The sequence below is a fragment of the Lepisosteus oculatus genome, chromosome 14, assembly GCF_040954835.1.
Source record: "Lepisosteus oculatus isolate fLepOcu1 chromosome 14, fLepOcu1.hap2, whole genome shotgun sequence".
Taxonomy (NCBI): Eukaryota; Metazoa; Chordata; class Actinopteri; order Semionotiformes; family Lepisosteidae; genus Lepisosteus; species Lepisosteus oculatus.
This window is the reverse complement of record NC_090709.1, coordinates 20,730,095-20,746,727: the sequence shown is the minus strand read 5'-3', so window position 1 is coordinate 20,746,727 and position 16,633 is coordinate 20,730,095. Positions and strand designations below refer to the sequence as shown.

At 40.1% G+C, this 16,633-nt stretch overlaps 1 long non-coding RNA gene across 1 annotated transcript; it reads left to right on the top strand.

Annotated features, from left to right (window-relative positions):
* Positions 1 to 2,549: 2,549 nt before the first annotated feature.
* On the top strand, positions 2,550 to 4,059 carry LOC138242903 (uncharacterized). The gene is made up of 4 exons (XR_011191778.1): positions 2,550 to 2,645; positions 2,964 to 3,038; positions 3,283 to 3,346; positions 3,973 to 4,059. It is a non-coding gene; the product is annotated as an uncharacterized lncRNA (long non-coding RNA).
* The last annotated feature ends 12,574 nt before the right edge of the window (positions 4,060 to 16,633 follow it).

Here is a 16,633-nt window from a genome sequence, read left to right as displayed (position 1 = left end):
AGCCTCCTGTCTCCTGTGGTCACAGTGTGGTTGAACACCTGCACTTTCTGCTCCTTCTCCCTCTCTCCACCTTCCTGTCTCTCTCACTGTGTGTGCTCTTATCTGTCCATCTCTCTTTCTCCTCTTCTCTCACTCTGACAATCTGTGCAGAGTATCTGAAGGGGATGTAACATCACTTGGCAAAAGAAAAAAAATTCTCAGAAGCAGAATAAAAAAAAAACTCTTCACAGTCAGATTCACAGCTCAGACTCACACACAGAGCTCTGAGTCCCTCAGTACTTTACCCAGACTCCTTCCTCTTGAACAGACAAAAGCTCATCTCCATACTGTTCTCTATCCTGATAATCCAGAACCAGAGGACATTGAGACAATCAGTGCTGCTACATGAATAATATCAGACAGAACAGCCTGGACTCAGGTCACATCTCCCCCTTTTCTCCTTCCTCCCAGCCCTCTTAAGAGACAGAGAAGAGCTCCTGGTTCTCCTCTCTGTGAACTGGGCTCAGAGGTCACTGATCTGGCAGCTGTGGGCTCTGTTCCAGGGCAGAAGCAAGAAGCTTCTCTTAACCCTTTCCAGGACCTCCAGTATTACTGTCCTGATTCACTGTCTTTACTGTAAGTCAGCCTCCAATCCTCTGTCAGAAGTGTTTGAATGACAATTGAGCAATATGTGATTATCTTTTATTATTATTTTTACTGATTTAATGAACAGCAGTATTGCCACTGTTATAAGTGTATTATGATTCTCAGCCGCAGCAGACTGATGGTCGAGTCTACAATAGTGACCAGTTGACCAGTCTGTAGCTCTGAGCAGTGGGACTCAGATCACACAGAAGACCTGTCTGTGTGTGATTCCAGACCAGCCCTGGAATTCAGTATCTCCCACACGTCTCTCACAGAGAGTCTTATAAATACACAGTTAAACAGAGTCTGATAACAGTTATATAGTTAATTCAATCATCAAACCGCCTGAGGAGCTGAGAGCTCGAATGGAAATAAAACCAGGAGATGCACTTGAACTTCCAGGATCTGATCTTCTAAGATTATATTCTGTGGAGATTCGTGTAAAATGCTTAAAAGCGCTGATTACAGGCACTTGTGCTATTTCTCGTCTGCTCTACGGGAGTACGCTATACAACGTATTAGTCTGTAAAGTAAACTATATATTTTTTCTGTTAAATGAATTTAATTCCTCGGTTTGTCGCTCTTCTTCTCCAACTGTTATACAGTAAATCACTTCTCTTCACAGCCCGGTGTGTTTTTTTTTGGAGATGTTATATTTGTAAGAAAAGCCCCCCGGGCTCCGGACAGGAGTCTCCTCCAGCGGAGACGCGCTCTGCTCTGTCAGAAAGAGCGCTGTGACGTCACAGACACCAGCCAGAGCGCCGGGATCAGAGAGCGAGACCGCGGGAGGCGCGCAGAGCGCTCGGAGGAGAGATATTGATCACTTATCTATCGACAACCAATTAATTCAAATGACAAACTGTAGAATAATCGATTTACTTCACCGATTGGTGAGTACTGATTCTTTTCTTTCTTTAAATTCTTTAAATATCTAGAAAACAGTCAATACAGCCTGTATCGATCAAATACCATAGTGCGTTTAGTGTTCATAATGTTCAATCCCAAATTAAAGAATGATTATTCAAATGATTGTTTAGAAATTGTATTCTAGAGCTTGAAAATTATATTCCAAGTCGATAAATTTGTGTAGGTAACAGTTTATTAGCATTTTTTCACTGTTTACAAATTATAAGTATGGTAACCACGGCGACACGTGCCACGTCACTGTGCCCAGCTAGGTGTCTCGCCTTCGTCACAAAGAGTGGTTTGACGTCACGGACTAATACTAATGAGAGTGTATTCATATTTAATATTAATGAGAGAACAATCGGTAGCTTTAATATTAATGCTAGTGTTCATGTCAGTGTTAATGGTGATTGCGCTTCTGATAGTTTTGATGCCAGTATTCATGTTAATATTAGTTATAATTATAGTGTTACTGTTAGAGTATTTACACTAGTAGTCATGTTAGTTTTAGTTATAGCATTACTGTTATTATTAGTATTAGTAGTGTAGTAATAGTTTGTGTCAGTGATAATGATAGTGTAATTCTTAGTGATAGTGTTACTGTTTTAATGTTAGTGGCATTTGTGTTAGTGTTAGTTATACTGTATTTGTAGTTATGAGTGTGTGTGTTTTTGTCTGTGTGTGTGTGTTGGTGTGTGTCTATAAGTATTTGTAGTCTATGTGTGTGTCTGTGAAGGTGTGCGAGTATGTGTGTGAGTGTCTGATTGTGTGTATAAATGTATATCGTGTCTGTGAGTGTGTGTTGTGTCTGTGAGTGTGTGTAGTGTATGTGTGTGTGTCTGTCAGTGTAAGAATGTGTGTCTGTGAGTGTGTGTGAGTGTCTGTGTGTGTGTGTAATGTCTGTGTGTGAATATGTGTGGGTGGGTGTCTGTCAGTGTGTGATAATGTGTGTGATTGTGTGGGTGTGTATCTGTCAGTGTGTGTGAGTGTGTGTGTAGGTGGGCTTGGGCTCCACTCGTGTGTCTGACAGAAGTGACCCATCAACAGGTGTTGAGGTCCAGAGTCGCCTGAGAGTGGAACCACTTTCTAGAGTCCAGACCAACGTCCAGAGAGCTGTGAGTGCTCTGTTTTTTATCACTATTACTAGTAATGACAGCAGTAGTAGTATTAATATCAGAATTAGTATTAGAATTTGTAGTCATGGTCATAGTAGTAGCAGCAGAAGTAACAACAGTGGTAGTTGGATTATCCAAGCACTTACTCCAGGAACTACAGTATTACACATTTATACTCTATTTTCCAGGTATGTTTTGTAAAGTGCTTTGATGTTCTGGATTAGAAGGTAAAATATAAGAAAAAATTGATTGATTGATTGACTGTGAGAGTGAAGTCTGGTCGAACTTGTTTGTCTAACTGAACTGTCCTGTCCACAGATGAACAGAGAAGATGTCCAAACCCACCAGAGACTGAAGACAAGTTTGAGAGTCAGGCCCCAGACCCAGAGAGCTGTGAGTCCACTGCTGATCTTCTTCATATTGTGATTCTTCCTCTTCTTCCTCCTCCTGAAATTAAAGCTCATCGCAGTAGCAGGGCTCTATTGTCCTCTCTTGAAGAAGAGAAAGACTCTACCTGACAGTGTGTGCATCTGCGTGTGTGTTAGTGTGTGGGAGTATGTGTCTGTGGGTGTGTGTGCTTGTGAGTCTAGTCCAGCCTATGTCTGTAACACAACTGTGTCTGACATCCCCATATCAGGAAGGAGGTAACAGGAGACTCAGCCAACACAGGTTTTGGAGCCAGACCCAAGACTCCAAGAACAGTGAGTCTGCATTATTATTATTATTATTATTATTAGTAGTAGTAGTAGTAGTGGTAGTAGTATTTGTAGTGAGAGGGTGAGTGTGTTTGAGGTTGTGTGTGAGAGAGGGTGAGCATGTCTCAAACTCCATTCCTAGAGGGTCTGGTGCATCATCTGGTTTCCTGCCCAGAGGTCTTGGTTACAAAGTTGATCTAATTTTTGAATTAAACAAAAAATATTCTAATACTGTACCTTTATTCAGACCTTAAATATCCAACTGTGCCTTGAATATTTTGAGTCTTCAACAGTGAGAGACATCAAAATATATTATTAAACACATTATTTCCACATCTTCTTATGAAAATAATTAGCTTAATTGTTTAATTGGCTAGCCCCTTTTGGAAAGAAAGCCTGGAGATGCACCTGGCCCTCCAGGGATTGTGATTAGGCTTGAGACCCATGGTCTACCAGAACTGGCCCCTCAAGAGGTCTCAGCAGGGATGTTGGGGATCATGAAGCGGTATAGACGAGGGCTGGACACTGCTTCTGAATCGAGGACGACACGTCACTGTCATGTAGGGTCATCTTGGCCCATGATGATGATGACAGTGTGTTTGTCTGTCTGGTAACTGTTTTCTCCTCCCCAGTGCCGCCGGGAGAAACTCCCTCAAGTTGAGAGAGGAATGGCCGAGCAGAGAGAAGGGCGTCACACCGAGACCTGGGGCAGATCTCACAGGAACGTGAGTATTGGGTTCAACAACATGGTTGGATAATAATAATAATAATAATAATAATAAACTTTATTTTATATAGCGCCTTTAAAGGTGGCTTCTCAAAGCGCTTTACAGGATGACAATAACAATAAATAAGAAGACTACAACAATAAATAAGAACATTTCACAAGAGGACACAATTATAATTACAACAATACAACAATAAAAATAGAGGAGACCGTGGAAGATGGTATTAAGAAGAGCAGAGGGGTGAAGAATGGAACCAGTTAAGTAAAGGCTTTTCTGAAGAAGAAGGTTTTGAGTCTGGATTTGAAGGAGTTTAGAGAAGGTGACTCTCTAATATCCTTGGGCAAAGAGTTCCAGAGCTTGGGGGCATAGCAGGAGAAGGCCCTGTCGCCCATACAATGTAGACGGGCTTGGGGGACAGTAAGGAGGGCAGAATTTGAAGAGCGGAGGTTGCGAGGTGGGGAGTAGGGCGATAAAAGTTCAGACAGGTATTGAGGTGCCAAGCCATGTAAAGCCTTGTAGGTGAGCATGAGGATTTTAAAGTCTACGCGGAATTTGACCGGAAGCCAGTGCAAGGACTCCAGGATAGGAGTAATGTGAACACTTGTACTAGACCTGGTCAGGATTCTGGCTGCTGAATTTTGGACATACTGCAGCTTGTTCAGAGTAGATTTAGATACACCAGGGAGCAGAGCATTGCAGTAGTCAATTCGGGAGAATACAAATATGTTGATCAGCTTTTCAGCCACAGTTAATGATAGCATAGGGCGTAGTCTTGCGATATTTCTAAGGTGAAAAAAAGATGTTTTGACAGTATGCTGTACATGTGGGTCGAATGTTAAGCCAGAATCGAATATAACCCCAAGGTTTTTCAATTTTGATTGGAGCTCAAGTACAGAGCCATCTACAGACAGGGTTACAGGACTGGCTTTACGAAGTTGATGGGGGGTACCAATAAGCATGACTTCAGTCTTGTCACAGTTAAGATGAAGGAAGTTTTGAGTCATCCAAATTTTTATGTCAGAGATGCAATTAGATAGAATAGAGACAGCCACGTCAGTGTCGGGTTTGGTATGGATGTATATTTGAGTATCGTCAGCGTAAAAATGAAAGCTGAGGCCATGTGATCTTAAAAGCTGACCAAGTGGGAACATGTAAATGCTGAAGAGCAAGGGGCCCAGTATTGAGCCCTGGGGGACACCAGACTTGACAAGACCGATTTCAGACCTGTACCCATTGAGAGAGACAAAGTGACAGCGATCAGTGAGGTAAGACTTAAACCATTTGAGGGCAGTGTCAGAGACTCCAAACACAGTCTCGAGACGAGAAAGCAAGATGTTATGGTCAACAGTGTCAAAGGCAGCACTGAGATCAAGAAGGATGAGTATGGAAAGAGAACCAGAATTAGAAGCTATTAGGAGATCGTTGGTGACTTTGACTAGGGCGGTTTCTGTGCTGTGAAGTTGACGGAAGCCAGATTGGAGGGGTTCGAAAAGGTTGTTTGTCATGAGGTGGTTATGTAACTGAAGTGTGACAGCACGTTCTAGAATTTTAAAGAGAAAGGGTAAGTTGGAGATGGGGCGAAAGTTGTTAAGATTGTCGAGAGCCATGTTAGGCTTCTTTGGCACTGGGGTAATAGCAGCAGTTTTGAGGACCGTTGGTACAATGCCAGTACTCATGGATTCATGTATGATATTGACGACAATGGGACAGAGAGAAGAGAAACAGGACTGGAATAAAGTGGTGGGAATGGGATCTAAAATAGATGTGGTGGGTTTCATGCGCGTAACTAGTTTGTTTAGGGATGCTGAGTCAAGAAGAGAGAAGCTGGAGAGACGGGAACCAGAGAAGTTGGATGAGGAGGGAGGAGGTGTGGAAATTATATCCGTAGTGGAGAGAATGTGATGCCGGATGTTGTCAATCTTAGAACTAAAGAAATCTAAGAATGTGTTGCAAAGTTGTGATGAGGCAGGTAATGTGGTGGGGCAGTTTGGCTTGAGCAGTCTGTTGATGGTGGAGAAAAGATGTCTGGGATTGTTTTGGTGATTTTCAATGATGTGAGAGAAGTAGGTGGATCTAGCAGACTCTATAGTAACCTTATAATCAGATAAGTAATCTCTCCAGGCCTGATAATGTACATTTAGGCCGGAAAGTCGCCACCTACGCTCAAGTTTGCGAGAGGCTGCCTTCATGGAACGTAGATGGTCATTGTACCAGGGGGCAGGGCGAGAGAAGGAGATGGTTCGAGTTTTTAAAGGAGCAAAGGTGTCGAGGGTAGATAAAAGAGCATTGTCAAGTAACTGTATTTTGTCCTCTAGAGGGTCAGAGGAAGAGAAACAGGATAAGGAGGACAGAACAGAATTTGCAAACCTTGGGTGATCAATTGATCGCCAGTTGCGGAAATTTACAGAGCGTGAGGGGGAAGTGTTAGAAACAGGTAATTCCAGATTGAAGAGAATGGCTAAGTGGTCAGAGAGGCCTAGATCAAGGGGGGAGCAGTGGGAGACAAAGGAGTCATTTGCAATAATTAGATCTAAGGTGTGTCCTTTGTTATGTGTAGGGGTACAAACAAACTGAGCAAGGTCAAAGCATCCCAAAAGAGAAAGGAAGTCTTTAGCCAGACTGGAAGAGGTTGAATCAATGTGTATATTAAAGTCCCCTAGAATAAGGTACTTTTAAATTTAAGGGATAAGAATGAGAGAAAATCAGCAAACTCACCTAAGAAGACTCCACTGGGTTTGGGTGGTCTGTAAACTGTGGCAATAATAGTAGATTGGGGGATAGAAACATTTAAAACAAGACACTCAAAAGAAGAGGGAGGAGGTATAGCTATAGGACTTAGACTGTAAAAAAGGTTGTAAATAACAATGATGCCCCCGCCTCTGCCTGAAAGACGCGGAAGGTCTTGAAGTAACCAATCTACAATTAAAATATATACTGCACATCTTAAGGAACATGAAGAGAAATCCGTGTGCTGATTGTCACCAAACATGTCACAAATTAACCGCCAAACTGTTTAACATGTCCAACCAACTCTTCCTATTTTGCAGTGATTAATAATAATAATAATTTCTTACACTTATATAGCACTTTTCTGGACACTCCACTTAAAGCGCTTTACAGGTAATGGGAACTCCCCTCCACCACCACCAATGTGCAGCATCCACCTGGATTACAATTCTTTCAGTTTCTTCTCTTGTATTTTCCTTACTGTTTCACTGTCCCCTTCCCCCATGTGGAGATTGATCCACAGACGAAACCCTGTTTCACCATTTGTTTGTTCAAAGTCTTTGGACTGACTTGCGACTTGCAAAGCCCCAGTGGCACAATCAGTCAGTGTGCACAGCAGAGTCATGGCGATGTTGTGTGTTCACACCTCACCTGGAGCAATGGCACCTACAGATCATATACAGCTTAACATCTCATATACAGCGTTTGAGCTGTCACCAGAAAACGCCTGGTTTCGAATCCCAGTCACTGCTGAGGGACAGTCTTTTTACAATTAAGAATTTAAATTGCATACTCTTTAGATTTTTAATAATTTGAAACTGTGTATTACAGAATGTCAATCATTAAACATTAAAAAGTAGGTATATTTTATAAAAGAAAGATTGCTCTTGTGGACAAAAGTACACAACCTTCCACCTTCATCATAAATATTTTAATTATGCATAAATATTTTATGCATCAAAGTCTTTAACTTGGTAACTAACATGGGTTCTGGTTTTAACATGCTTGTTCTAACATTATTAAGCTTCTATTCTGTAATTCATAAAAAGTTATAACGTTTTATCCTTTTCTAAGAATACGTAGTAAAAACACCACTTGCTGTTATTGTAAAAAAATACATGTTGTAGTGATTTAACATCACTTGATAGTTATATTAATATGGGGTCGTGTAACTAAGCAGCTAAAGTATCACAAGTGGACGTTTTGGAAACATTTTGACATTCGTTTCTTTAAAAAAAAACTTCTATTGTCGCTGTAGTGGTAATGAGCACTGTAATTGTCACGAAAGCTTTCTTTCCAGACCCTATGCTGACGACACAATCTGGGGTTGAGTGAGGAAACACAGGGAAAAAGTCACGCAGGATACGGGAATAAAAACAGGGGGGCGTGTCCATGGAGTGCTGGTGGTCGGGGAAGATGTAGCGAGGCAAACAATCTGGGGACGAGTCCAAAGAGAAGTCCAAAAACAAGGCAAAAGTCCATGGCCAGGAGATCCATCCAAGATAGGAGATTAAAAACCAGAACCGTGTCGGGACTGGCAAGGGGAACAGGAACAGAAACCTAAAACCATGACGGAGCCAGACACATCCAGGACCCGGGCTCGCATGATACAGGAACCAATGCAGAGCCCAGATTGACGTCTGCGTCTGGCTTATAAGGGGGAACTGAAAAGGGGCTGGAACAAGGGACAGGTGTGGGGAATAAGGCAAACAAGGAAGGGCTGGAGCGCCCTTAAGAGGAGGGGTTTGCGATCATGACAGTAATGTACCTAGGCGCACCTAGGCACGATCAGAGCCGAATACATAAAGATAGTCCACTATTATTATAGTCTACTACTACTATAGTCCACTATAGCTTATTGTGAACATGATGTGTCTTTTTCAGGTTTACACCTGAATTGAGAAAATAATGACCAGATACATTATTATAGTTTCAGTGGTATTTTTAATTTGTTATTCTCGATTCTAATTACAATACATACAACTTCGTTTTAAGGCTTGAGGCGTCTGTTAAACTGCCCAACTGAATAAAGTGTTTTGAATCAAATCGGTTGAACAGTTGACAGTATTCCCGTTTGATAATTCACGTTTTTATATCATTATTAATATAAATTAACATTGAATATGTTATGATAAATATATATATAAAAACATGTTAATATAGTGTACATTATACTTTCTATTTTATTTTTTTTAAGTGGTTGTTAGAAGAAAAACTTGTGCCGTAAGCAGGTATTGAACTTGGATTGTCAAGGGCTGCTCGAAAACACAGCTGAGACGAACAGTTTTAAAATGTTTTGAAAGTAATCATGCGCGATTGAGTCAAATTAAAAATAAACCATGTTTGCAAAGAATGTGGAGTACAGTAAATTAATATCATTATTAATTTCTTTAGATAAGCGATTCCATCTTATATTTCCTATTTAGCGGATTCTAAAAAGTATGAGGTTTTTTACTGCGACAATGAGCACAAGTATTCATAGAAAAGGTTAATCACTTAACTCAGTTAACTTTGAATGTGTTGTGATATTTAGAAATACCATCAAATTCAATATATTGTCAATAATATTTACTATTTTAGTTTTTCAAAGAAATGTTTATCTGTTAAAAGAAAACTCATGGCAAGAGCTGGGTTCAATCCCCCAACTTACAGCATACAAGTCAGATGCCTAAGCCATTATACCAAGACACTGCTTGACAGTTCAAGTTATAACTGAGCAGGGCAGGCCAAAAGTTTCCAAGTAATCACGGGTGAATGAGTCAAATTGATGCAGATGTTTACAAAGAATGTCTACTACTGTGATATTTTGAGCTATATGAATATAATTATATCGTTATTAATTTATTTAGATACACAGTTCCATATTATATTCCCTATTAATCAAATTAAAAAGAAGTATGCAGTTTTATTAAAAGTTAATACTTTTACTTTTACTTAGTATATACTTTTATATACTTTTTGTGAAGTTCTGTATATAAACTTAATACAGTCAGAATTACGTAAAACCTTTTCCAAAATAACCACAGTATGTAACCGAATGAAAGACTGATGCTTAAAATGTTTATGAAGAAAGTGGAATACTGGTGTGTATTTTTTATTTAAATTACCAAAACCAGACATATACATTTTACATAATATGTTTATGTTCCTAAATTAATATCATTTATGACCTTCAGACGCGTTATACTCCTCTTCTTTTAATGCTCAGCTACTAAAATTTCCCTTTAGTTGTAAAATGTCCATATTAATATTCAATATTAAGTGGATTGAAACATGCACAGTAAAGAGATCAAATGAAGCAATCGTTTCACTAACAACCAATTCATCATGAGTGCTGCCTGTCAGTCATTTTGGCCAGCCAATCACTTACTGCGGTACAACTCGGTGAACTGTAGAAAATTTCCACAGTACGGGGGTGTACTGTGCATTTTCAATGCCTGTATCTGTATATATAAAAATTATAAAAGCCAACCACTTTTATCATCATATTCTCGCTGAGAGGAAGGAATCAGTGTAAATATATAATTACAAGTGATAATAAGAGCAGCTTTATGATAACCCTAAGAAAATACTACTATATTGGTAGTTGGGGGAATGTATATTACATATATCTAGAATACAACAACTGAAAATTAGACAACAATTTTATATTGTAAAGTGAAGAGACAGGTGAGTTTATAAAGAGCAACATGAAAGTTAAGCTCCCAGAGTTAAAATTGCAGCAACTTAAACCCTTAATCAAACTACAAGAAGCCTAAACAAAGAAGAACCAAAACAATGAAATAAGACTTTTGCAATGGTCTAACACAACATAAGAATACATTTAGATGAAATCTTTACTATTTTACAGGAGAACCTAATAGGGAAAGTTATAAAAGTGTGTACAGTATGTGTCAGAAACCTAGAGAGAATTCACATGCAGTATCATTTTGCTTAAAGTTGAACTGAGTACAAACAATACAGTTGCATTGTATACTTGTACAGTGCCTTGCGAAAGTATTCGGCCCCCTTGAACTTTTCAACCTTTTGCCACATTTCAGGCTTCAAACATAAAGATATAAATTTTTTATTTTATGTGAAGAATCACCAACAAGTGGGACACAATTGTGAAGTGGAACGAAATCTATTGGATTTTTGAAACTTTTTTAACTAATAAAAAAATGAAAAGTGGGGCGTGCAAAATTATTCAGCCCCTTTACTTTCAGTGCAGCAAACTCACTCCAGAAGTTCAGCGAGGATCTCTGAATGATCCAATGTTGTCCTAAATGACTGATGGTGATAAATAGAATCCACCTGTGTGTAATCAAGTCTCTGTATAAATGCACCTGCTCTGTGATAGTCTCAAGGTTCTGTTGAAAGCGCAGAGAGCATCATGAAGACCAAGGAACACACCAGGCAGGTCCGTAATACTGTTGTGGAGAAGTTTAAAGCCGGATTTGGATACAAAAAGATTTCCCAAGCTTCAAACATCCCAAGGAGCACTGTGCAAGCGATCATCTTGAAATGGAAGGAGTATCAGACCACTGCAAATCTACCAAGACCTGGCCGTCCCTCTAAACTTTCAGCTCAGACAAGGAGAAGACTGATCAGAGATGCAGCCAAGAGGCCCATGATCACTCTGGATGAACTGCAGAGAACTACAGCTGAGGTGGGAGAGTCTGTCCATAGGACAACAATCAGTCTCACACTGCACAAATCTGGCCTTTATGGAAGAGTGGCAAGAAGAAAGCCATTTCTCAAAGATATCCATAAAAAGTCTCGTCTAAAGTTTGCCACAAGCCACCTGGGAGACACCCCAAACATGTGGAAGAAGGTGCTCTGGTCAGATGAAACCAAAATCGAACTTTTTGGCCACAATGCAAAACGATATGTTTGGCGTAAAAGCAACACAGCTCATCACCCTCAACACACCATCCCTACTGTCAAACATGGTGGTGGCAGCATCATGGTTTGGGCCTGCTTTTCTTCAGCAGGGACAGGGAAGATGGTTAAAATTGAGGGGAAGATGGATGCAGCCAAATACAGGACCATTCTGGATGAAAACCTGTTGGAGTCTGCAAAAGACCTGAAACTGGGACAGAGATTTATCTTCCAACAAGACAATGATCCCAAACATACAGCAAAATCTACAAAGGAATGGTTCACAAATAAACGTATCCAGGTGTTTGAATGGCCAAGTCAAAGTCCAGACCTGAATCCAATCGAGAATCTGTGGAAAGAGCTGAAAACTGCTGTTCACAAACGCTCTCCATCCAACCTCACTGAGCTCGAGCTGTTTTGCAAGGAAGAATGGGCAAGAATTTCAGTCTCTCGATGTGCAAAACTGATAGAGACATACCCCAAGCGACTTGCAGCTGTAATCGCAGCAAAAGGTGGCTCTACAAAGTATTAACGCAAGGGGGCCGAATAATTTTGCACGCCCCACTTTTCATTTTTTTATTAGTTAAAAAAGTTTCAAAAATCCAATAGATTTCGTTCCACTTCACAATTGTGTCCCACTTGTTGGTGATTCTTCACATAAAATAAAAAAAATTATATCTTTATGTTTGAAGCCTGAAATGTGGCAAAAGGTTGAAAAGTTCAAGGGGGCCGAATACTTTCGCAAGGCACTGTATGTGCAATACACTATTTCAAGTCTAAAGTATAGGACAACTCACTCTGCTGTGACTACTTGCATCTCTACGCTATAACTTCCATCAAAGAGAGATTTTATCGGCAGCGTGCAATTGATTCTTCCGACATTTTGTTTAATACTGTAATGTGGAACTCATGAAGTATTACCAGGATCTACATTTAGCACTGCTGATATTGATGGAGTTGAAATGCATGATGTATTTATTGACAGCTATATCTGAGCCGATGATGATTAAAATACCTCCTGTAAAGTGTTAGGATTCATAGCAAGGCATATTTCTCCCCCCTAAACGTTGCTATTGCATTGCACTTATATGAGCCTTACCAGTTTCTGTAGCTCCTAAGAGTCAGGAGTAAGTGACTCATATCTCACCTTGATCAACCAATCAGGGACTGGTAGGGCCGAGTAACCCACATGGGACTCTGATGCCCATGGAACTTTCAGCCAATGAACGAGCTGAAGTTCCTCCAGGTAAAAACAGGCAACACAGAGAGCCTAGAGATTCAGTAAGATTCAGATGCAGACATCACACAGCACATCTCCAGGGCCAGCAGGACTGTGAGCAGGAGGAGGACCACTGAGTTCTTTCTCCTTCAGTTTCTCCACCACCTCAGCCAGGTGGTGTTTCTGTGAAGATCAGGTCTTGGGGTGAAAGTCTGTCTGCACTGGGGGCAGCTGTAGATCCCAGTTTGATCATCCTGATCCCAGCAGTTCTTAATACAGCCCATACAGTAACTGTGTCCACAGAGCAGAGTCACTGGATCCTTCAGCAAATCCAGACACACTGAGCAACTGAACTGGTCCTGAGAAACTGAAATATTGCCTTCTGCCATTTTTCTGACAAGTAAAAACTGCACAGAGAGGAGCAGTAAGAGACAGAGCTGCAGTGAGGTTGTTTCAAAAGAAACTAAACTGATCTCTGAGTTTCACTTCCTGGATCTGCACAGAGCTGCGGGGCTGTGAGTGCTAGGGGGTGTCGTTGTTAGGGGTGTGATTACGATTATTAGGGGGAGTGGTTTAGAAACAGCTGTGATTTCTTTGGTGGTTGTTGTTTAAAAGAAGGAGGTGGTGTTGTAGGGGAGGTGACTTTTGGTGTCATTTTGGACTCATGCTGACAGAGAGAAGTTTTTTTATGATTTTTTAAGATGTCAGTAGCTGCTCATGTACAGAGATTAATGTGAAGTCAATCCAGTGGTTTGTGTTCCCAATAATTAAAACAATAAAATACTAACTCACTCACACAGCATGAGAAGATCAGACCATGATGGGGACAGACAAGAGGAGGCCAGCTGGCCCATCCAGCTGTTTTAACAAACCCCTGATCTCTGTGTGACATTGACAGCACCCTGTGTGTCTGATTATTATTAGAAACTAATTAATCTAACTATCTCATCTCATGTTACTCTAAAATGTTGTGGAACCTGTTTCACACTCCCACCACTGTTTGTGTAAAGTAGTAATCCTGTGCTGTGATGGAAACCCACTTTCTTGTCAACACCTCTGAGATACAGTAAGTCTGTATCTGTATCAGTCTGGATACAGTAAGTCCCTCCTGAATCTCCTGCAGCTGAGATTCACTGGTGTTCAGTGTGACATTTTCAGAGGTTGTCTGGTCACAACCAACTGGAATCTCAAGGCTGTACTTCTGGAGAAAAGCCAAGATTTTGTCCTTAAGTCTTTTACAACAAAAGCATCCAAAAACACAGGCAAGCTCCCTCTTTTAAGAAGAAAAATACAATAAAATGGGATCTTTAATACAAACACCAAACTGCAGGACTCACTTTGTCCTTTTTAAGAGTCCAAGACAAGCCATCACAAAAAACAGACTTTCAAATCACAGACAAAAGACCCCTGACTCCAGATGCAGGCACTCAAAACGTGCAGTATTTCTTCCTAATACAGTAAAGGTCGTGTGGTGTGTTGCGGTATGCATTTCGCTGGCCAAAGATGATCAATAAGTGGCACTTGTGCTGCATTAGATGTTAGTGAAACGATTTCATAATTTAATTTGTATCTCTACTGTGCATGTTTAAATCCACTTCATATGGAATATTAATGTGGAATTTACAACTTAAGGGAAATTTTGGTGGATGAACATAAAAAGTATAACATAATATATACCTAATGTAATGCAAATTTCAGCAACAAGTAATCAGGAAACAATTTAACTTTACATTTTTATTATAAAAATCAATTTCACATATACAGTACCTTTTTACTATTGGGTGGTATAGGAAAATCTTTGTTTTCACAGCTCCATTATAAATTATTTGTCAATGTTCTAACACCTGTGTGCATTTACAAGGCATGTCTCAAAAGGACATATTAAATAAGAACACAATTCTTCCTGTTACCATTCCTCTGGTTGGTGCTGTTGTTTCGCCCTTTATAATTCTCGTACAATATTCACAGGCAGGGCTTTATCACTAGAGTTCTACAGAACAAGTGTGCATCGGCCCATGAAAATCATCAGCAGTGATGGTTTTCTATGTGTGGTTTAAGCGAGAGCGCTTAAAAGATGTAAAAAGCTTTCAAAGAAGACAGAATTGAACGACAGTCTAGTAAGAAGGTAGAGAAACAACACATCCCCATCGGCGAATCAACCCGTCTCCTGTGTGACTGGATATAGAAATAGCTGATTCATTTGTGCCAAGTAACTGGAAACTTTAATGTGATATTTTTTCTTTCCATTTCTCTTCATTCCTATGAATTTACTCTGTAGTAAAGGAAACGCATAAGTGGCAGACTGCAGGCAATTTTCATTTAAGGTGGATTGCTTGTGTGCAGAGAGCTTCAGCGTTTCCTAGGTAATCTCCACAGACACACTGCTGTGTACAAGTAATTTTCTTATTACTTTAGGTTTTTAAAAACCACACACACCAGGAGCTACTGAAACTGGTAAGGCTCATATAATGTACAACGTTTACATTAGCAATAGCAACGTTTACACAAGCAATAGCAACGTTTAGGGGGGAGAAATATGCCTTGCTATGAATCCTAACACTTTACAGGAGGTATTTTAATCATTATCGGCTCAGATATAGCTGTCAATAAATACATCATGCATTTCAACTCCATCAATATCAGCAGTGCTAAATGTAGATCCTGGTAATACTTCATGAGTTCTTACATCCACATTACAGTATTAAACAAAATGTCGGAAGAATCAATTGCATGCTGCTGATAAAATCTCTCTTCGATGGAAGTTATAGCCTAGAGATGCAAGGAGTCACAGCAGAGTGAGTTGTACTATAGTTTAAACTTGAAATAGTGTATTGCACACTGTAATGCAACTGTATTGTTTGTACTCAGTTCAACTTTAAGCAAAATGATACTGCACGTGAATTCTCTCTAGGTTTCTGACACATACTGTACACGCTTTTATAACTTTCCCTATTAGGTTCTCCTGTAAAATAGTAAAGATTTCATCTAAATGTATTCTTATGTTGTGTTAGACCATTGCAAAAGTCTTATTTCATTGTTTTGGTTCTTCTTTGTCTAGGCTTCTCCTAGTTTGATTAAGGGTTATAACATGACCAGGGGAAGGGTCATTCATAACAGGTAATTTCGGAATGACCTACTTAAAATACTAGATATGGACCTTAGCAAAATGGCTGCCAAAAAGAATCAGCTGACCGGTAAATGGAAAGGGTCTACCCTGAGAAACAATGAGACACAGCTGAGCCGCATCAGGAACTGAAATATAAGTGCCCCGGAGGCAGTGAACAGGGCGGAAGTCGATAAGTGGATGCGGTTTGGAGGAAAAGAGAGGAAAGAGGTGTATGTTAAAGATCGGGCTAAAGAATAATGGACTACTGAAAGGAGAACAGGTTTATGGTTTTTGGATTACGGACACTGGATAAGGATACATCGCGGATTGGCTTTATTACGGACTTTTGGAACTCGGTTCGGATCAGGATTAGGGAACGGATTACGGACTGTGTTTGGAAAATAGTTGGAGGAAGAAACGCCACGAAACTCCGGAAAGAAAAGTGTGGTGTGAGTACTACTTTCATTTACATAAACTTTCCCCCGGAGACACCACAGGGTTTAAGTTGCTGCAATTTTAACTCTGGGAGCTTCACTTTTATGTTGCTCTTTATAAACTCACCTGTCTCTTCACTTTACAATATAAAATTGTTGTCTAATTTTCAGTTGTTGTATAATTTCTATTCCAAATGTCAGAAAAGTTTTATTTTTTCA